The 23,119-nt window shown below is 38.1% G+C and overlaps 1 protein-coding gene and 1 long non-coding RNA gene across 2 annotated transcripts in view; both read right to left on the bottom strand.

Annotated features, from left to right (window-relative positions):
* The window catches only part of SPON1 (spondin 1), a 350,491-nt gene that overhangs the window by 261,161 nt on the left and 66,211 nt on the right, over positions 1 to 23,119 (bottom strand). The gene's annotated exons all lie outside the window — the stretch shown is intronic.
* Positions 1 to 23,119, bottom strand: part of LOC121071567 — a 77,339-nt gene that overhangs the window by 16,794 nt on the left and 37,426 nt on the right. The window lies entirely within an intron of this gene.

Raw genomic sequence — 23,119 nt, 5'->3', positions numbered from 1 at the left:
ACATTGCTTCATTAAGTCTGATTCCACCTCCTAGTTCAATCACATCATTGCCAGAGCAACTCACCGAAGCTGTGCCTTCAGAGCACACCAAAGAGAATGATGCCGTCATTACAGCTCGGCTGCAAATCAGGCATCTGAGACAACCTTGTGATTAGGTATAACGGAATGAGGAGGAAAGACAGCTAATATATCCATATTTTAATATGTATCTGTGGTACCTAATGATAACAACATGTTGATTTGAACAGCTACTCACTTCAATCTTCTAATTTACTGGCTGATGGAAGAACTAATTTATTTTATGTAAAATTCACAGGAAAGTTCAAGACGACATCCTGAGAAGTATTCTATAAAAAGATACCTACTTTCAAATGATTGACACTGCTGCAGCTATCTGTAAGGCATTTCAAACAATCCTTAATTTTGTTGATATAAGTGCAATTCATAAATAAACGCTGCTCCACAGAACACCCTGCTTACAGAATATTCTGTGTGACTAAGAATTAAACAACTTTTTCCTCAAGTAGAAATAATAAATGTTTCTTTAGAAAACAAGACAATTTTTCCCTATAATTGCCTGTTTAACTGAAACCTGGAATTGATAAATTCAAACTGAATAAAGTAAATGCATTTTCATAGAAAGTGAAGATGAACAAGGGTTTTTTATTTTTTTTCCCCACAGAATATGAAAGCTAAGGCCTCCAAATTCTCACAGGAAAAATATATATATCTGTGGCAGGTTGTTTTGTTTCTGAGGTGGATTTTTTTTTTGTTTCTAAAGATTAAAGACAAGCCACTCTTGGCTCTTCACATCTCTCTGTATAGCTTTTGTCACACTGAGGAAAAAAATAAACAAATTGTGGGTTCAAATCCAAAACAGCACAATTCCAGAGTTGACAAGATCAAACCTCCATAGCAGCTTATTTCGAGCAGCACTACCGCCAACAGAAAATGGAGAGTACGAGAGACTGCTTAAATAGGTGAAAAGAGAAGAAAACTTTTAGCAGTTTCAGGATTAGGCCTCAAAAATAAAATTCCAGAAATTTATGGAAATATCCGGAACAAAAAGAATGGTGTTATTTTTGAATCTTTAGATTGGAACTCTAATACTGTTTTGAATTTTAAGCAAGGCCTTTTAGTGCGTACCTCTAAATTAAAGTAAGAGCACCAGGAAAGCCAGATGCATGCTCTCAGAAGAGATCGCACACGTTGTTGAAAACTCTTTTGTGTCAGGTGAGCTTGCAGTGGTAGCTTTTGACCCCTGACAACCCTACAAGAGAGTGTCGAGCACAGGCGCTGGCAAGGCACTGCTCTGTGAGGAGAGGCCGCGGCTGCCCTGTGGCAGACAACAATGGCTGACGGCCGCCCCGCTCCAGGCTGCAGATGAGCCCATCAGCCTGGCTGGTGGTGCCTCAGGGAAAACCTGTGAGGAAACGGCAAAGAGCCTTGGAGGACTTTGAGGAAAAAAGTGCAAGAAGCAGCCCTGCAGACCTCAAGGTCTGAGGGAGGAGGAGGAGGGGCTGCAGGGGACTGCCCCAGGGGACCATGGAGAGGACCATGGCAGAGCAAGGGAGGAGAGCAAGGAGAAAGGGGCAGCCAAGTTATACCATTACAAATTGACCACAAACCCCTGTTCCCCGTGCCTCAGTGCCTTTTGGGGTGAGGGGCGAGAAGTTGAAGGAGTTAGGAATGAAGGAGTGAAGAGCCCAGCAGCCAGCCAAGGCCAACTAGCCACAGGCTGGCTTCCCATATTGCTTAAAACCAAGAAGAACCTTAGATAAATAGAAAGCAAAAGGCTAGCATTTAGCCTCTCTTCTGCTAAGATTAACACTGGGAAAGCTTGCTGCCTGCACAGATATGTTACCTAAAATAACCTTACCAGCCCACTGTTCTGTGGCATGTCCAATTTAGATGTCCATTTCATGTATTGCCCAAAAACGTTGCTGCTGTTCCAACAGCAATGCTTCAGAGGAGCCTTGCTTCTTTTACAGAAGCATATATTCAGACTTGACAGGAAGGCAATAAAATTGTATCATCTATGAATAAATAAAAGCATGAAATCTTCATGAACCAACTTCATTAAAAATGTGTATTGTATCTTTTAAACACTTCAAAATAGAAATTTAATCAACACAAAATAATATGCTGTGAATCTGCAGGAGTCTCTAAGTAAAATAAACAACATGCAAAATACTGGTTTATTTTAAAAACTTGAAAACCTTTTATGTAGTGACTGAGTGAAGCTATGCTAAGGGTACCAGTATCTCCTTTTGGTCAGTTTGCTTCCCTAACATCATTTAAGCAATATTTGGTATAAGATTATAGCACTCATGCATGTAACTATTCTTCAATGTGAATTTCAAAGTGCTCAGCACTTCTCTTACATTACAGTTCAATGGTAAAACCCCCACTGATATCAGTATCAGTAAAATTAGGGCAGTTCTAGCTGAGGTTTAGTGTCTGTTCTTACTTAACCAAAAGTGAATTTTCTATCATAGCAATTGAAAGAAATACCTTAGAAAAGATACATTTCTAAGTTTATTACCCCAGCTTTACTTCGAATTAAAACGACGACCATCTGACTCCCTTTTGAAATGCAGCACCAAGGTGGCACAGAAGGTAGGAATGACTCACCCAGCTGTAACAATTCCAAATGCACAGAGATGGAAGCAATCTCCAGAGCTGTGAGTTTTGCAATGATTTTAATGTGCACCAAAATCCATTAAGAATAATTTGAAGGGAAAGTTACTGATCCTCAAAGTTAGGCCCATGATTAATTTCATTGTCAATAATTTCATTCTAAGTATTTCTATTAGCAAGAAATCATGCCTAAAAAGCTAGGCACATGTACAAGTCTTCGAAGACTCGGATGCCTCCCAGAAGAAACAAGTTGTTTCTTTTCATAGAATGGCTTGGGTTGGAAGGGACCTTAAAGCCCATCCCAATTTCAATCCCCCTGCCATGGGCAGGGACACCTCCACCAGACCAGATTGCCCAGAGTCCCATCTGACCTTGACTTGAACACCTCCAGGGATGGGGCATCCACAGCCTCTCTGGTCAATGTGTTCCAGGGCTTCACCATCCTCTGAGTAAAGCATTTCCTCCTAACCTCTAATCTAAACCTCCTCTCACCTAGTTTAAAACCATTCCCCTTTATCCTAGTATTACCTGCCCAAGTAAAAAGTCGCTTTCCGTCTTTTCTATAAGCCCCCTTTAAGTACTGAAAGGCTGCAATGAAGTCTCCCCAGAGCCTTCTCTTCTTTAGACTGAACGGCCCCAGCTCCTTCTTCATAACAAAGGTGCTCCAGCTTTCTGAGCATCTTCATGGCCCTCCTCTAGGCTTGCTCCAATAGGTCTACATCTTTCTTGTGCTGGGTTCCCCAGATCTGGATGCACCACTCCAAATGGGGCATCACAAAAACAAGAGAAGGGCACAGCCACCTCCCTTGACCTGCTGGCCACACTTCTGTAGATGGAGCCCAGAATGCAGTTGACCTTCTAGGCTGAAAGCATGCGCTGCTGGCTTATGTCACGCTTTTCATCCATCAGAATCCCACAGTCCTTCTCTGCAGGGCTGCTCTCCATGAGTTCTTCTCCCAGACTGTCCTCATGTCCAGGATTGCCCCAACCCAGATGCAGCACCTTGCACTTGTTGAACCTCATTAGATTTGCATGGGCCCACTTCTCAAGCCTGTCCAGATCCCTTTGGATGGCCTCCCTTCCTTCTACCAACTGTACCGCTCAGCTTAGTGTTATCTGCAAATTCGCTGTGTGCACTCGATCCCACTGTCTATGTCACTGATAAAGATATTAAATAGCACGGGTCCTAAGACAGACCCCCTGATGGACACCACTCATCACTGGCCTCTACCTGGACACAGAGCCATTGACCACCACTCTCTGGTTATGGCCATCCAGCCAATTGCTTATCCACCAATTGGTCCATCATTCAAATATGTCTCTTTCCAGCGTAGAGATCAGGATGCCATGTGGGACCATGTCAGAGGCCTTGCAGAAGTCCAGGTAGATGATATCACTCAGTCTTCCTTTGTGAACTGATGCAGTCAGTCCAAAGTGGAAAGCCACCAGATAGGTCAGATTTGATTTGCTCTACTCACCAAAAAGCCAATTGCTCCAAGAAAAAGATACCCAGCAGCATTTATAAACATAGCCCTTTATTAAAAAAGTAAATTGAAATTCAACTGCCCATGTAACCTTCACCTCCCACTACTAAAGGATCTGTTAAGCTACCGTCTGATGGAATAATATAAAGGCTTGCTTCTCATTTACTGGGTGACTGACTAGCAGTACATGCACTTTCATTCATTATAATTACAGCGTGAAGTCTTTTATTTTTTATTTTTTTTTTAGAAAACAATGCAGAGAGTGCAGAAAGAGAGATGCATCAGCCACATTAGAGACCAAACTCTCTTAAAGGAATATTTGCATGACTGTACTAAAAATTTAATTTTAATTGACTACACTATAGCTCCATAGGATGACAATGGATAAAATACAAAGTGTTCTTCACGTGCAGTTCTTGGTCAGAAAATTGTCACACAGTGATGGAAATTTCAAGCCTTTAAGTTACACTCAAAGCTTGGAATGTTTCTCTTAGAGGTAATATTGTTTTTAAGAGTTTCCTTCTTAGCTATAAAAATACAAATAAAGAAATAAAACATAACATCAGTTCTTTGACTCACACATTTCAGCTTCAGGTTATGCTGTTTTGGGGCAGAAAAAATCATGGTACATTTTTCAGACTCTAGCAAAATAACAGGAACTTTTATATTTGGTTTGGCCTTCCATATCAAAATCTTTTAAAGCAAGTAATGATTATTTCAACTATTTACTTGATCTGTTGACAAGTCACTACTCTACCCAGGCATGGAAAAAAAAAATCAGCTATGCTGACATACAAAAATCCAAACTTTCTGCCTAAGAAGCTGTATTTTAACTTCCAATTTTTAAATTTTACCTTTAGATTGATTCTACCCCGATGAAGTATAATAGTTAGATTTATCATGAAGCAAACTTTACAGACTAACATACTTTAAATATACTGTTAGTATGAAAATGCCAGGAGAAGGATAGCTTATTTTTTGAGAAGAAAATGCTGTCTTATTTTCTAGTTTAATTATTTTGAAAAACAATACAGCTGTATTGAGTGGTTTGGGCTGAAGAGCTGTGAAACTTTTTTTTTTTAAAGCAATAACTGAGAAATCATCGGTAGGAATATAATTTGTAAAGGTGATCATAATGGCAGTGAAGACGTTTTGATTAAAGAGCCTGGAATCTGTTCCCGGGAGATGTGCGAAACTAATGCTAGCTGTGTAGGGCACTTTACACAACAAGTTACAAGGAGTGTGTGTGGGGGCAAAACAGTGAGAAAAAGCAAAGCAATTAATTTGCAATCAACTTCTCTTTGCTAACAAGCATCTGTGAAAGAAAAGAGCACAAAGGATGAGGATAGACATTCAGAGACAGATCCTGTGTGTGAAAGTTCTCTGGGAAGCAGCCTCTTTCATTGTGAGTAGAGTTCCTGCTACAAGAGAACTTTCCTCCTTGGCTGGGATCCTTTAGATGAAAATGTGACAAGAAGTAGATAAATACATACAAATGCTGTGTGACATCACTGAATTGCAAGCCCCTCTGTCAAATATCAAGGAGAAAAAAAAAAAAAGTGTTTACCCTCTATAAAAAGTAGGATATTGTGACTAATTCAAACTCCAGAAGAACAGCAATAGTAAATTGCCTATATAACGAATTTCAGCTTAAATTCAGAATCACTAATAGCCAACACTGTATGGATCTTTCTTGGAATAAGTTAAAGTTGCAAAAGCATATGATAGCGCTTCTAGAATTTTAATGTCACTGTTATTCCCTTACACAACCAGTGGTTTATAATTTACTTAGCAAACTATCTGTTTGTATTGTTAAAGCAGTTACAGCACCAATGCTAAAAGTTCAAAAGCAGCAGAGTATTTTCAGAGAATTTTGCTCTATTTCAGATTTGAAAATATGTAGCTTAAGAGTTCAGTTGTCTCTTACTGTCTAATATCATGAATTTTATTTATTTTTACAGGCTAGAAGGTCTTCTGAACATAAACAGGTATTCAGAAAATAGTGAAACTGAAACAAATTCATTGAAAACACAAAGCAAAAACTACCTCTCCAAGAAGTCATTTCCACCTTCAAGAGCTATAGAATTTAGTATTTAAAACTAAGGTGCCTACTTAAACAGACAAAAAAAAAGTCTTCTACAAAAGTGTTTTGAAAATTCAACTTTCAAGGTTTTTTTTTTCTTTTTTTTTTCTTTTTTTTTTTTAAAAAAAGCACACACTAAGGACTTGGAAATACTAATTTTAGTTCCCCAACATGCCTGTAATACCTGATTTCAGACATTCCCTCCCCCCCCGCCCCCAGACAGCACTTCCAGAGAGTTTGATTTACTTATTCAGATATATTTATTCTACTTCTAACTAATATTTCAGAATATTTATTCCAGGATTACCTAGAAGACATCTTCCTTTCAGCCAGTTAGGTTTTGTTGAAATAGTTCTTTGAAAAAAGCAGCGCAGGAATGATGAGGTTTTGGTTTAGATAGTTCGGCCTCCAGGAAAACACACGGCATTAGAAAACATTAACCAAGACTTAATGTTGTTGTGTCAGAGAAAGGCGATTATGATTTTGAAATAGCATTTGTAGTGTTTAACACTAAAATATGCAAAAACATCTCAAAGGTTTTTAAACCTGACTTGTTTCCTTGTTACAATAGATGCTAGCTCACATTTAGCAACTTGTTCATTAGCATGCAGTCTGATGCAGTATGTTTTCCCTGCAGAAACATGCTGATGGATGCTCCTTAAATACATGCCCTACACAAAGAACACGCTCATGGAGAAGGGTACAGTCTGAAAAGTCATCCCCCACCGTCTCTTAAGAAAGCTTCATGGAGCACCTTGCTTAGAGGTCTTTAACATCTATATAGCATATTTACTCTCATTTATTCCCCTTAATGATATATTTAAGAATGAATACATGGAAATAATGTCATGCAGATCTCAAGGCTTATTTGGAAAAAGAAGGCTAAATCTTAGCCGGCAATAAAGCAACTAGCTGCAGGTGTGTAAACTGGCTCTTTCATCCATGCAAATATGCTCAGCTATCGTTTTCCAAACCCTCATAAAAGTTTCTACAAATATATGGAACCAAAAGTCTAAATCTTATTTTACTGTCAGTATTTCTCACAACTTCAGTGCCAACACTGTCTTAATGCCAGTACAGAAATGAAAAGAGAAAAAATAAAATAAAATGGTGTTAGCTGGGGCAGTCCTGATTGATAGCTCCTCCACAAATAGCTGGTAATGTACAGAGACAAAACCACCATTTCAGCAGAGGAACAGAAGGGAGAAGGTAGCCAGGAATAGTGAAAAAAAACTTAGCCGCGACAGCTGTGAGGGCTGCAGACCTGTTAATATTTAGCCTCTGAGGTGGAAGTCTGAATCTTAGCCCTCCCATCACAGAACAGCCGAGCAGCTATTTTGGAGACAGCTACAGCAAATTAAGATGTTAGCCCCCTCCAATCTCCCAGCAATTAAACTACCACAAGAGATTACACTGAAGACAGCCAGGTTATTTGAAATTGCCATTCAAGGTGTTCCAAGCTCATCTGTTTTGGTTTTGAATGAAAACAGATCAGAAACATTCAAACAACGTGTTAACAGTAATTGGCTTCTCAGAGAGCAGCATCCAGTTCAGTAGCAGAAAAGAAGAACTGTTCCAACTACACTCCAGCTTTCCTGTAAGCATTTGGAAATAGTGCCACAGACTTGCATGCAGAGTGGAATTTTTCCTAAAGTCCGTATACTAAGCAAGGAGATGTCTAGTCTTAGCTAGAAGGAAAATACAAAAAAAAAAAAAATCTCAAATCCTGACTCTCTGCAGACACTTTACCAAGTAATCATAGAGGCCTCTGTTATTGTGGGATTGAATTCCAGAAATTCCTCCTAAATTTGGTCTCCTTAGACTATCCTTTCATTAAGTGAGAGCAGTTTCAGTCCTCTTAACCAAAAAGACTGACCAAAACACTGCCAGAAAAAAAAAAAAAAAAAAAAAAAAAGTTAAAGCTCTGTTTAATGCAATAGCTCAAAGAGTAGGGAGCTATTCCAGATGTGGAAGATGTAAATCCAGTTACCTCTATTATCCAAATGGGAATGGGATCATAGGATAATTCAGGCTGGAAGGGATTCTCAGGAGGTTTACCAAAATAGGGTCACAGCTGGATCAGACCAGGCTACTCAGGGAGTTATCCAGTGGGGTCTTGAAGACCTCCAGGGACAGAGACTGCACAAGCTCTCTGCACAACCCATTCAACTGGGTTACAATCCTTGTGGTGAAAAAGCAATAACCTTATCCTCAGTCTCTACGCTCAAAGAGGAGGGAGGACAGCAGAAAGCATACACTGTCACCTTTGTGCTGAGTACTTTTAAGAGAACTACTAGTTTAAAAGCTTATGATAAGACTAATAAAGTTATTTAGGGTAGACAAACAAAAAATGCTGGGTTTTCAGAATCTGAAAATAAGAGAAGCGTGAACTGAGAGCCAGGCTCTTCAGCTCCATTCACTTTGGAGACCACTTACTGTGATAGCTCTTCACATGCCTAGGAACTCACATATATTAAAAAATAAATAAACAAAAAAATCTGATGCCTTTAAATAGTTGCCTTTGGATCATGCTGAGTAGTAGTTTCAACATCTACTTGTTCTGCCTGCTGTCTGTCAGCCACCATGGGTTGTATTCAGACTACTTCCTATAGATGTCTCACTTAACAGCCATAACTGCAATAGTTTTTGCAGAGTAAGTACTCTATAGTATAGGGCTAACTGCAGCCCCCTCAAATTCTTTTTTCTTCATTATTCGATGAAATACTGTCATTAGAGTGAAGCAGGCCTTAAATCTCATTTGTTCATAGTTCAAGATCTACACTCCATGATGGAATAAGTTTTCTAGACTCGGTGAGAAGAACCAATTTCATGAGTTTATAGGTTCTTTATGACAAGGCTGCAAAATAATTTTTCCTTGTGCTACACCTGGTGTAAATGTGTGGGTAGAAACATGATTTAGATGCTTAAAATTGAGATCAGGAGAAAGCATACCATATCATTGGTCTTTCTTGCATCAAGTTTCTCAACAATTTCTTTAAAGGGAATAAATTTTCTCCTTTTATGTTTGTGTTTCCTTCACAGTGCTTCCTTGATATAGAAGAGCATAGATGAGAAAGGTAAATGATAATATTTTATTTGCTCTGCTCATGGCGCTCTCAGAGAGAGAAAAAGCTCTCAAGACTTCTAAGTATTATTCATGTATTAAAAGTATAAAATTTAAACCTATAGAGAGACTACAATTTCCCAAAGTCTCACAGTGAAATAATGGTTGAAACAAGAACAGACCTACATTACTTCATCCAATATCCCCAGTTCTAACCCTTATTCTGATTTAAGTCTCTGGCATCTAATATTAGATACTAAAAGTTAACACAGGTTCAGAGAATAATGACCAGGTTCCTGGAACAGAATCCAACGAAGACAAGTTAATACGCAGAAACCATTACTGGAACAGGAAGACTGAGCCACAAGTTGTTAGGAGACAAGGAGAGTACTTAGGTGAAGTATTGCCTGTACTTACATTCTTCCCTAGCCTCTCACTTTGGGATATTGCTGGATCAAAGACACTAAGCTAGGTGGATCTTTGGCCCAATCAGTATAGCCATTTATAATTAAACTTCAGGATGTACACATAAAAAGTATGAAGAATTTACTAGCAGGAGCTCACCAAATCACTAATAAAAATGAGAAATAGTGGTGTTGAAATAACGCAAAGGGAACATGGGGCTACCAGAAAATTGCAAGAGGCCAAATGTTCAAAATGTTTTGCCTCAGATTACTAGACCTTAGGTGTTACTATACAACACATCAGCACTACTTAAAAATGTTTTTCCCCCCTTTCTTATACGTGCACAAGACTGAAGTGTTTTAGAAAATCTGATCTAATCGTAGAACCTCCAGGCAAAGAATAATGTTGACCAAAGTTGGCACAAGTTGGCAATCTCACAGAAATACGACTGTGTTGCACTGGTTGGTCACTTATTTTTCATTAAGGGGTTTTAGCTTTGCCTGCCATTTCCCAGGATCCTCAACAGCAGTGGGGATTTCTACCTAGACACAGATGAATTCACCAACAGACAGACTTTGGACAGTGGAGTAATGGTATCTTCACTCGGTAGCACAGGGAAAGCCAGTGGTTGAGAATGGACCAGAATAACAGCCCCATACAGACTGGATTTGCATGTTAACAAGAGCACAAGACACTGCAGCCACCTCACTCTCAGTGACCAGCTGCAGCCTCGGAGGAATAGGATGTTACTCTACACATCTGATTGTAATTGGGTTGAATCAATACACCAGAGATGGCAATGTTTTGCCATCGAGGGAAATCAAGATGCTATTGAATATTTAATCTAATTATCTTATAGTGATTTAAATAAAGCTTCACTCTTTCACTACTCCAGTAAGTAGCATGACTGATCTACTGGAAACGGGACAAGGAAAGATATGACAGGCTGCCCCGTTAATAAAATGTTTGTGGGAGTTGCAATGAATTACAGGTATTATTTTCCCTCTTCCTAGCCTTTTCCTGATACCCAAGCTCAGCTATGTATTTGTTTCAACTCTGTAGCTTAACTATAATAACAAGCACAGAACTCAAAGATGGAAGTGCCAAAAAAACACTAGACACAATGCTGACCTTCAGTGGGATAGTCAATGCTTATACCTGTGACAATCTTATTTTGTGTCATGAAATAACGTAACCCATTGACCATAAAATACTTCACACAATATACACAGCTAAATCAACATATAAACTAAAGTGTTTTTTGCTACTTGTCATACGAAAAACCTCAAGTGCAGAGTACAGTTTAGCACTGAGACTGATCTGTTAGAAAACAGAAAAGGGAATGTATTGGCTATAAAATAGGACACAGCACTAACACTCATCGCTAAGTTCTTATGTTTATTTAAAAGTAAACATTTTGTACTTGTATCCTGCCCAGAATCTACCCGGAGAATTGCAAAATATATTTTTAAGGCATCTTATTTGATACATTACTGGTCACATTATATATTCAGAGCAGGTAGTCTAAAGCAAAGAACAAAGGCTGGATAATTTGAACTTTAACTCATACTTCACAGGTCGATGCCTCACTCAGCCTGCAAGAAAAGGCAATTATTGCACTTGAGCTAACACACGGAACAATAATATAGAAGGGGGTCAGTGACACACCATTTCTTTGAAACGATGTGCAGTAAAAATAAACTAAAAATAATTAATTTTCTTAAAAGCACTATAATTTTACCCTCCTGACTGAAGAACTGTTCAAAAGCAAAAAGGAACACAGTAGCATGACATTTGCTCGTCAAAATCTTACCCTGAATTAATTCTGGAATACACTTATAATAAATGATTAAACATAATTTTTTACTTAAATACCTCATTTTTCCTTCTATGTTGTTAATAAAATGCTTTCTTAAAGATCTTAAACAATGCTAGCTTCAAAACAAATAAGAAGGGTGATCTGTTCCTAAGCAATATTAGAATAATCCTATACAGTTTGGGTAGCTTCTGTTTTTAACAGTGGCTGCTTTCATTCTTTGAAACAATTGCTGTTCCTTTTGGAACAGGTAAATTGCTTCAGTAAGTGACAAGTTAGTCCTCTTGCTGTGAGACTAGAAGCTGTTCCTTCAATCAAAAGTAAGCTGGTTGGAAATAACTGATTTTATGCTTCACCAAGTTTGGTCTTGCCTGAATACAAGAGGACATTATCTCGCCTGCCTGCCACAGCTAAGGGAAGAAGAGGCCCCGTGTGACTGACGTACAAAGTGCTTGGCCAGAACCAGTGCCTGCTGCTTAATGAGGGGAGCACGGGAAGGGACTGAAATCTCCTTTCAGCAACCGCCGGCACGCAGCGGAGGCAATGACTCCGAAAGACAGCAGAAAGTTTGGTTCTTGGTTTAAGTAAGCACCTCCCAAATGATGCTCTTTTTTTCACCAACTTCTTGATTTGAGGCATGGATTGGAAAAAGAAAAAAAAAAAGGATTATGGAAATATCAAATGCGTAAGATGAAAAAATAAAAATTAACACACAACCCCCCAGCTTGCTCTTATGCTGCATTTTCACCTGTTACTCAGAGTGAGGATCGAAACACTCAATTCAGCTCTTTGAAAAAAGAAAAAATCAACTTCATAACCTGAGGCATTTGCTTATGCTTATCCAGGTTTGCCCCACTCCCCCAGAAAGCACTGCATTATTTAACAGGACAGTCTAATTAGCTTGTAACTTGTGCTGCATTCAGCTTTGAGTGAAGCAAAGCAGCAGCAGAACTGCTAGAGACACACCAGCTATCGGAAAAGCAGCTGGGGTAGTTCTCATACAAATTCATCCACTGTGGGAAAAGAGAAGTTTAAGCCTGTAAATGCAGCATCAGACAGTGCTTGACCTTTGAAACTGTGTGTCAGCCTTGGTGGGAAAACAAATATAACACTTGCCATTAATGGGCATCTCTTCTACATGTGAACAACAGAGTATTGTACTAGAGAAAAACGCAACGTCCTCAACATCTTACACTAATCCTCCTTCAGGGAGGGGGGGAAATATCAATGCTGCAATTGTTTTACTTACCATAAAATGAATTCACTCTAACAAGTTCTAAGTATTAACTTCTGAATTCCATGAGATTCTAAAAGGATGCAACTTCTTGTATTGCAAGGACACACACACACCCCTCTAAAAATTGCAAGGGTGAAAGAAGAGCTAGAAAACTTAGTGGTCTAATGGAACAGGCTGTGCAAGAATAGCATAGCAAAAGCTTCTATAACCAATATTGTCCTCTAATTCTTTCCCTCCCACATTTTTACTCTAATATGTTGTAGCTAATGATGAACATCACAAATGTTAATTTGATCTGCAATATTAGTTTGGAGAATCAAAAGACTGCACAGGAATAGTCTAAGCTGAAATAGCTGAACAAGAATGTTATCGCAACTGTAATGCATCTGCTGAAGGGTGTTAAAACACTAAATTTACTCTTCTCTTTTTAAAATATACCAAACATTATGCTAATGCCAGGATTAATCATATTGTATAGGCTAGCTAGCATTTTTAATAATTATTTTTACCTGCATCTTGATACAAAAACTACTTAAAAATCATATTAGCCAGTATGTCCTTGTTGTCTTATAATAGGAAATAAAGCTGTTTATTTCTGAAATTAAACAAAATATAAATACCTCAAATGATTACTTGCCTGTATACATAATGAAATATGAATGTCTACTTAGATTACTTTGTAGGGTATACATATGCACTGGAGTAACCATGTTAAGATCAGAAAGTAGCAGCTCTGCAACTGATCTTATCTCACACCTCCTAACCACTGACAGCTCGATCTGCATAATCTTGCACAATTCAAAGTGACAGTCTGTTTTAGGTCCCTCTAATCTAGGTAAACTACATGAAACCACCATTGCAGAACCACTGTTTCTGCAATAAACCGTATGGGAAAAATGAACCTTATGTCCAGTTTTTGTAACAGCTGGAAAGAGAATAATGGAGATAAAAGTCTGCCTTGCTATACAGATGTGATCCACTTAGTGTGCTGTTCTGTGTGACTACAGTGTCTGCAGCATTGTGTGTCGGGGCTCCTTTGGTTGGCAGTGCTCATTAAGAGACTTTATATCAAGGCACTGATGTACTCCATCTGTTTTGAGCATATTGCCAGTGTAAATCAGCTTAAAGCAAATTTATTCACCCCTCACAAGATTAGAAGAATTCTCATTTGGCATAGAAACACCAAATCTCCTATGGCCCATGTTTTCCAAGTTACTATGCATCCCTGAAACAGGCGAGCAGCTGATTTTGGAGTGCCAATGAGTTGCCTTCTGTGCATAGTTCTCCAGTAGCTGGTAGGTTATTGGATCTACATATCTGATCTGCTAGCAAGGATGTCAAGGCAGTTTTATTCTCTGCCCTGCAGATCTATGATATCTGAACTACCACCCCCCTCTGTGAAATTGATTTTTATAAGCTGCCTGTAAAAGGGAGGTTACTTGCCAAGTCTTCATGGACATGTCCAATTTTTCTCCATTTACAAATCACTCTTTTGCCACGATGCAAATTAAAACCTAGCATAAAAGTATACCAACAGAAGTTCTACTTCTAATTAAATGAAGTTTAATGAACTTAAGTACCAGAATGAATCTCCTATCTTTACCTTTTATATTTCATTGGTTGAATTAAAACAATTTTAAAATGAAGCCTGCAGGAAGAAAATCTACATGGAATTGTATGTTTTCATTCATAGTTACTAAAGAAAATATATAGAACTCTAAGGAGTGCTTAGACTCTACAAAGGACAAAGACTACACCTTCAAAGGGAGACATCAAGGATTAACATCCATTTGGCATAACGAGTTGTTTTAAAGGCCTGGTTTTCAGACTTATTCTTTAAATAAACTTTAATAATTCTCCATTCTTAAAAAAAAAAAAAAAAAAGATTAGTTAAATTCCTATTTAAGTTTTAGGAACTGAGAAATGGGAACATTTTTTTCTTGAATCATCAAATGCAAATCCAGTCAACATGTGTATTCATCAATTCAGAAAAACATTCACTATCAAGTCTTCAGAAAAATACGTTGAAATAAGATATCCCTAATGCAACTTTCTCTACTAAAAGAAAAATGGGTAGATTAGCATAAGTGGTAGAAAATAGTCCAAGTTTTTCTTTCCATATGCCTAGATTTAAACACAGGATTACTTTTAAGTTACAAGATTTAAAAGACGAAGACGCCCTGTCTGCCTCCAATATTTCTGGTTCATAGGCTTAATCCAAATCTTTTTTGATATATAAAATAAACCCCATAGATGTATTATTTTATTCAAGCTGATAATAATAAGTTATTCAAATGGAAAAAAGGCAAATACAGCTAAGCATCTGCTTTGCAGAGTCAAACAGGGTAGTGGCCAATGTTCTGCCTTCTCCCATATGCTGCAGAGATTGAAGGCAAATATTCATTTTGCAGATCAACAGTCCACGTGGATAAAAAGGGCAGGATTGTAGCCTGCACTTCTAATAGCATGATCATGTCCTGTTTTTCAAATAAGCAACTTGCCTCATTTCAAGCATCTCCTAATTAAAAGTCTCAATATAGATTTTCCATCAGGGGAAGCCTTCGTACATCCATGATATTGCTGCTAACAGAATTTCAATTTATACTTCAAGAACAGACCAAAGAGTAGTAACACTTCTTTAAAAATCCAGTTCACTTCTGAGATCACCCTCTCCTTTTATAAATGAGCTTTATTTAAATGAGGTTTTATTAAATTTAAACCAGTTTCAAATTATTCCCTTTTTAAATCACATCTGTACATCAGTTAGTATGAAAGAAATCAGTAAACTACATCAATTCTCATCTCTGATGGACGGAATTAACAGTAAGGCAGAGAATCAGCAAGAGCCATCCTTGTAAGACCTCAAATTGGAGTTTAGGTACTATTTGCATTGAGCTGCCTGCACTGGGATAAATTCAATTCTAGGCAGACATTATTGCTACAGTATTTTTCTCATATTTCTAGATTTACACACACACACCCTCTCATACACTATTTTCTGTAGAATATCTTGAAAAAGACCCCAGTGGAGACCCTCTATTTATGCCCACATCTGAACTACACTCTAATATTCTATTAGCTAAAGCAATGTTTTCATAGAGTGTTTTAAGAATAAACAAGACTGTCCCATTGTAAGCTATAATAAAACAGCATGAGCTTCTTGTCTAGAGAACTACACTGGTTTCCAATTGCTGTAAATTTGGCCAACTTTTTATGGTGAAACATGAAACCAAATCTGACTGCTGAAACAAATCTGCATGAAATATCTGCAGAAAATCTGCAGTCACTATGCTGAGATTCAACACTTCTCAAATTTTAAAAAGACCAAGGTCCGTGCAACTTTCTGCCAAAAACTACATAGATCTGAGTTTAATACGTGGACCACAGACAGAAAATACCCACAATAACCCCACACAGCAGGAGACTACCTGTGGTAGGGGGCCCTGTGCATCAGACGAGCATGATCCACTACCCCCAGAAATGTGAAGACAAAAAAGGGATGGCTGTGGCTCTTCCCTGGGTCTGATACCCAAGAGGAGTAACAGGGCAGGGTAGGCTGTGCTGTATCCACAGCAAAGAACGTGCATCAGAAAGAGCTGTCAAATACACAGGAGATTTGTGTTGCTTTGAAGTTGATGGCAAATACTGTAATAAACTTGATTAGCAGAAGTGTCACTCACAGAAAGCCCTGGATTGCCTCAATCTGTCCAGAATAATGAAGAGCTCCAACTTCAGTCCCTCAGAGTAAAAACATTTGCAAGCAAGGTGACCAGGCTTTTAAGAGGATCAGGTGAAGCTTCTGCCACCTCTGTCATCTCTTGGTGTTTGCATTTTATCTGTGGTATTTCAATGTTTGTTGCTCTGATCAACCCTGAGCAGGAACTGGCATTAAAATTCACACTCGTGAAGGGAGGAAAAAACAAAAACAAAAACAAAAACACACCAGAAATGCAAAACAGAAACCACCAGAGAGGTTCTTCCATCCTGGCTTTCAGTGTGCACTGACACAGCACTCAGTCAGGTTCTTCCATGTATTTCACACACCTTGTTTAGAGCACTACCATTTGCTGGATTAGTAGTAGTCCCATTCAAAGCAAGCTTTTAGTCTGAAATAACACAGAGTAGGACTCATGCCTGCGTTAGAAACTTATGGTCTTTTGCCATTGCATAATTTCTTTAACAGAGGTCTGAGTAAATCAGTAAATGTTTTTTCTGAGCTCAGCAGTTAGCACATAGATTTGTGGGCTAGCAGCACAGTTTTATTCAGGTGCTTTCCATCTTAGATCAGCAAAAGCAAAAGGAGAGGGAGGATGAAACCAGGATATGCTGTAGGGAGGGCAAATAGCAAAATAAGTGGAACACTGCGGAAGAAAACTCATTAGAAAAAAAGTCTACAGAAATGGAAATAATATGCATCTTGAATGGACAGAAAAAAATAAAATTGTTTGGGATTATAAAAACCTTCAAAATCCTCAGTTAATATGAAATGTCATAGGATTTGCAGAAGTCAGTTATGGAACTATCCCCTTATATTTGTTTCATCTTCCCCTCCTTCCCAGTTCCTATTTCCACTCACCTAGCTTCTACTTGGCCACTAACAGCATTTTACTGAGAAAAATTTCTCATATTTATTTGCTGGGTTAATATGTCCGCAAGCTAGCTGCCATACACATGGCTACGTATATACCAAATTAGGTACTAACAGTATACAAAAAAACAAAAACAACAACAAAAAAACACCTCTATTTTCCATGCAGAAATATCATTTCAGCTTATTCCTGATTATGTCACTGACAAAACCAGATACATAGATGCACTTTATTTCTTCACTCAGCTCAATTTGTGTGACTGATTTCACTTTAAAAAAATTATCTTTGGAAAGATGCATGGAATCAATTTACTGTTTTCATGAATATTGTTTATTCAGAATATATAGACTGAGAAATATTGATATATACGCCAACAAATTAGAGAAAAAAGGACTACCCATTCCTCCATCTTTCTTATTTTACTTCTTATTGGTGTTTATTCTCAAACTTTTTCAAAAGCTTGTAACAATAGCTAATGAACATGCTTTGCTATTAAATTCTCAGGGGGTTGTGTTTTTCTTGCTACTCAGCTGTGATATCTTCAAGAACATTCCCACTTTTTATTAATCACATTTGATAATGGTTGATTATTTCAGTGCAAAGTCAATTCCTGCCAGATCAGTTCCTAATAAAGTCCAGCAAGCCATCACAGGCAAGAGGAAACTTTCATCTAGAGAAGGTTTCTATTAAAATCAAAACACAATCCTCCTCCGCACCCCAACCACATACTTAAATGACATTACATTTCAACTTATAAGGAGCGTGACTTCGCAGAGCAATTACTTACAGTGGTTCCATTCCTAACGATTGGGCCATTACATGTACTGCTGCTACCAAGTTATCAATAAAAACCTTGTCCCTTATAACAGCACTGAAAAAGCTCTGCCTAGCTGTCATCTGTCTAGACCTTGTTTTCAAGTGGACTACAAATCAAGTTGTCTTCGGAATCAGTTTGGCTTTAATCCAACTAAAACTTCAAGGACCGTATTTAAGCAGTACTGTGATTTAAAAGCTTATGCAGAAAGAGCATCAAAAATCATTTCTGGCATTTGCAATTCTCCTGACATAATAGCTTGCAGACATGTACAGGCCTAAAAGCTGTAGCATCATTTATTTAAACTCTAGAAATGGAAATGTAAGGTTTTTTTGTGAGAAAAATTTGATTCAATACATTTTCTTCTGGTAAGGATGACAGTTTGAAAACAGATATTATTCAAAAAACATGAAACCAGGGGAGCAAAAATGGTTTGTTTCACTGATCTTTTGGGGGCTTGAGAGAATGAACAAAAATAAATCAATAATAGTTAGTATTTATAAGTAGAACATGGACCCTGTCGTCAAAAAGAAGAATTGCAGCAGGAAGGAAGCACTCGATGAGCGTCCTGCTCAGGATGGCAACTGCATCTTTGCCGCTACGTGTCATTCCTGTCTGTCAAACACTTCAAGTAATGGAATAAAAAAGTCTTGCCCACTGTAATGCATCCAGTCTCATTCTTCCTTATCAGCTCTTCAATAACATGGAAAATGTCTTGCCAATACAAAACAAAAGAGCCCTGGAAGCCAAGAAAATAGAAGGGAAAAGTAACAGTTTTGGGGGGTTTCACCCCAGGAGAAATTTCCCTCCAGTAGAAAGCTCTTTACCTCAGTCCAAAAAGGACAAGAAAAACTGCTTCCTTCCCACCTGCCTATCCACTTAGTTATACAATTGTTATTCCACTGCTTTTTACTTTTGATTTCAAGTTTTGTACTACTCAAAGGAGGAAACTATTTGTGGCAGCAGCCTGTCTTCTTACAACTCTGCAGCTACCTAAACCCAGCCTATCTTGTCATAGGAACGAATGACAAAGCAGTAACAGCTTGCTGCTGATAGGAAGGGACAGCTTCTATCTACAGAAACATTACTAGAGCGTACTATTTTCAGAGAAACAGACGTGAATCTCACAAAAAGCATGGCCTAGAAGTGTGAAATAACAACTGAGAAGCTGGGCTTCACGCACCCTGTTTATATTTACAAGCGAAAATTTAAGATGTACAAACCTTCCCTCCACTCATCGGCATTCTGGCCCCTATAGCTCAGATAAGGTATGGACTCTAGGATGTTCATCCTGGATTAGCAATTGGCAATAGCTAAACTATGCCTGAAATTGCAATACTGACAAACTGTGCATTTTAGATGCAAAGAGCTGAATGAACACACGTTAAACCTGATTTCCTAAAGAAAAGTTTTGACTGCTCAGTAAAGTGATTATACACTCTAAATACACTTTGTTTCTAGGAAATGGCTAAATGTGTTTTCTGGGAAATAAAATGCAAGTAAAACTTTTCTTCTTTTTTTGCCTTTCCTTTTTTTTTTTTTTTTTTTAAAGTGGTTGAAGTTGTCCTCTTTTGCAAACACAGTGCAAGGAGAAGTAGAGGCGTTGGCAGTTTTCCCTCACCAGCATACCCAAATATCCCATAATAACCTGACTTGTGAAGGAGGTTACAAAAAGTATATATATTTTTTTTACAGTTGTTTTAAATCAACAGGAACATGAACATGTGGTTTGATATCAACAAGCAGATATCTAGATAGACAAAAGATCTCTGGTACTTGGGGCATTTTAATGACAGAAAAAAATCTAGAGTCTATTTTGAATGCAGCTGAGACGCCCACATTTTAATTTCTGCAGCCTTCTGCTTTTATATAATAACCTGTAAAATATATTTGCTGAATAGCAGCTAAAACTATTCATGTCCCTGATTTTCATCAGCATTACAAAGTCAGTGCGCTTCAAGCTCTTCAGGACGAGAACACATCTGTGTGGTCTGTATTCCTTGACATAAACCATACAAATGAATAATTATCTTCTGTATTCCATACAAGGTAGTTGCAGATTAAAATCCCTGCATTTCAAAAAAGTTCTTTTCCCAAAGAACTTCCTGTCAATGGTCCGTATGGTGCTACGCGAAGGACAAGCCTTTGGAGGTTCAAATTGTTATCTCAGGAAAAATACAGAAAGAGGTGTGACATCAAGTAGTGCAGATTTTCAAAGGATAAAAAATATACAAGTATATGGATATAAATGGCCTAGGTTCGGTTTTGTTGTGTGTGTTTTTTTTTCCTTTTTCTTGTATTGTTTCCACCCACTCACAACATTGTATATTTTCATACTATCCAGCAACAGCCATCACAAATCTTAGCATCGTTCCTACCACATTAGCAGTATAAAAGCAGCTCTGAGATGGTAGTGACAGATGCATCGTTAGAAACGTGAACTTGAGTGCCGGCTCCAAGCTGTTGCTGGGTTGTGGCACTGATGTCTCTTCTAATTGGTTCTGCAGCCGCAGTCAGATCACTGGGAGTGCATCTGCAGCAAAACAGGCGGTGGGGTCACTCCATCATTCCCATCAGCAGCTGCTCCAGGTTGCGTATTTGCAACAGACCACTGCCAAAACAGACAAGTGCACCTCACTGCCACCAAGAAGCCTGAGATACTGACCCCAGTCTGAGACCTTAGAGATCATTCACGGCCTGATCCTATTGCATCAAAATCAGACTTTGGGCACCAGATTTCCAATTTCCTAATCTTTCTACATATTGTGCATTAATGTTCCTTTCACAAACAAACAAACATCAGACAAACAACAATTGGTAACAGTTATAAATGGAAGAAGTCCTCAGTATGCTTTACCAGGTGAATTTCCAAATCAAAGTGATGGTACCAAAAGCAAAATAAAAAAAAATGTCAGATTCCGCCCCCTCCCCAAGACCACTTTATTCCTTTAGGATGTTAAATGTAAAGTCTCTTGAAATGTGTCTCTGTTGAGCTAGGAAATGAGCAAAGAAAATACATCATACGTTAACGCACAGATTGTTAATGTAACCTCACCACATCTCTTCTGAATGAGGTGCTAAACAATTCAAGCCCTTCAAAATTTTGCTTGATGTTAAACATATGCCTTAGCAATCACTACCTCCTGAATTTCAGGTAGCAACTGCATCATCACCTTTGACTAGTCAAGACTCAGGTGTACCTGATTTCACTTGTATAAGCCATGAGACCTAACACCAGTAGAGAGTTCCCTTGGCACATGGTTTGGAATCATGCATTTGTTTGACTGTTTTGATTTATTTATTCTTGCCTCAGTTGGGTTTCAGGAATTAAGCTGCTTGTACTCTTACCATGGGGAGATAACGACCCACTCTCTGCACAAAGACTGTTCAGTCTCTGTAGCCCATACAAACATCAGTGCTGTGGGGTTGGGTGCGGGTGAAAAACTATGCCAACCATTTTGGCAATAGCACACAACTGAGGACTGTATGTAAACGTGCTGAATTACATGAAAACTACTTTATACTTGTTTGTCCAGTCTCCCAAAAATAACACCATAGCTCCAGTCTTACTGTATGTCTTTGCACGCAGCTCCTACTGAAATACAATGAAAATGGTTAATGAGGTGTATTTTTTGTACTTGTATTTCCATATTTTTCCATGAAATATATGGATATATCTGAAGTTAATTCTCCCCACCGCCAGCCTTAAAGTATTTTAGATTCTTCAGATAATAATAGATTCAGATAATAATTCAGATAATAATTTACTTGAATATAGTTTGGAGTTAGGATTTAGGTGGGATATGTGATCAGTTACTTCACAGCTCTTACCAACCTTACAAAACATGTCTAGATGCCACAAGAAACAGGTTTCTCTGCAAATCCCCCCACACATGCACCCACCCTTTTATTCTAGGTACGTACAAAAATACTCTAAGTATTGTCTGTCTTTTGTGTCAATGTGAACCTGGTAAAATATACTGATGGAAAAACTTTTATTAGTGTGGAAAGAAGGAGGTACAGAGAAAAGAATGAGCCCAAACTTAACACTAAACACCTCCAAACAGCTGGATGTATCCTGAATACATATCCAGAGCTGCCATTGTTCTTACTGCAGTTTCTGAGCCATCTGCTTTGGAATTAGAAGCAAACACCTTTGAAATGAGGAGAAAAATCTCATGGCTTAAGCGATTCTTGAGCACTAAGAATGTTTTATTTCGACTTTGTGCTAGAAATTAGTCAAAATTAATAGCACTTTTTGCTCGTGGCAATTTTTTCTTGTTGTTGTTTTATCATTTTATGAGTAAATTTGTTCTTAATTTTCGCTGCTGGGGACAGAAAGACATTTGTCTCCACATGGAGCATTTTTCTTTCCTGGTGATTCAAACAGCTAAAAAAAAATTTAAAGTTTTAAAAGAATATAAAAAGTTTTAGATGAAGGATATATACATTTCTCTCACTGTGAAATACCATCTTTTTTTCCCAAGTACTGACAGCCAATTGGTTCTTTCAATCCCCTAGCATTTCAAGAACAGCATGAGATTTGCAAAGGCAAGAGAAAACAATACAGAGTGAAAAGTACTGATTAACTTGTGGTGGTTCATTGAGTCAGAATGTGGTTCCCTACTGCGCTCGCTCTAAAAATCTTAAATCATCTTTCCCTCCCAGAAGCACCCAGAACAATTTGATCTGTCAAGGTAAAAAGTTAATTCCTTTAAACCAAAGTAAAAAGCTTAAAAAGTTTCCTGTGGGTGGGGGATCTTGATGTATTGCATTTTTAATTATAAAATCTAATCAAGGAGTGCAACCGTACATTACTGAACAGTTTGTTTTTTTCCCCTTTTGCAGACAATCAGACAGCTATCTCTTACAAAGTAGCCCCACAGGCAAGACTTTCTACCTGGTGTTTTTTTTTTTTTTTTTTTTTCTTTTTTGGAACTACTGGTTCAAGTTTTGATTGCTAAATTGTATGCAAATATTAATATCA

Source organism: Cygnus olor, chromosome 5, assembly GCF_009769625.2.
Source record: "Cygnus olor isolate bCygOlo1 chromosome 5, bCygOlo1.pri.v2, whole genome shotgun sequence".
In the NCBI taxonomy this organism is placed as follows: domain Eukaryota; kingdom Metazoa; phylum Chordata; class Aves; order Anseriformes; family Anatidae; genus Cygnus; species Cygnus olor.
This window is presented reverse-complemented; position numbering and strand designations above follow the sequence as displayed.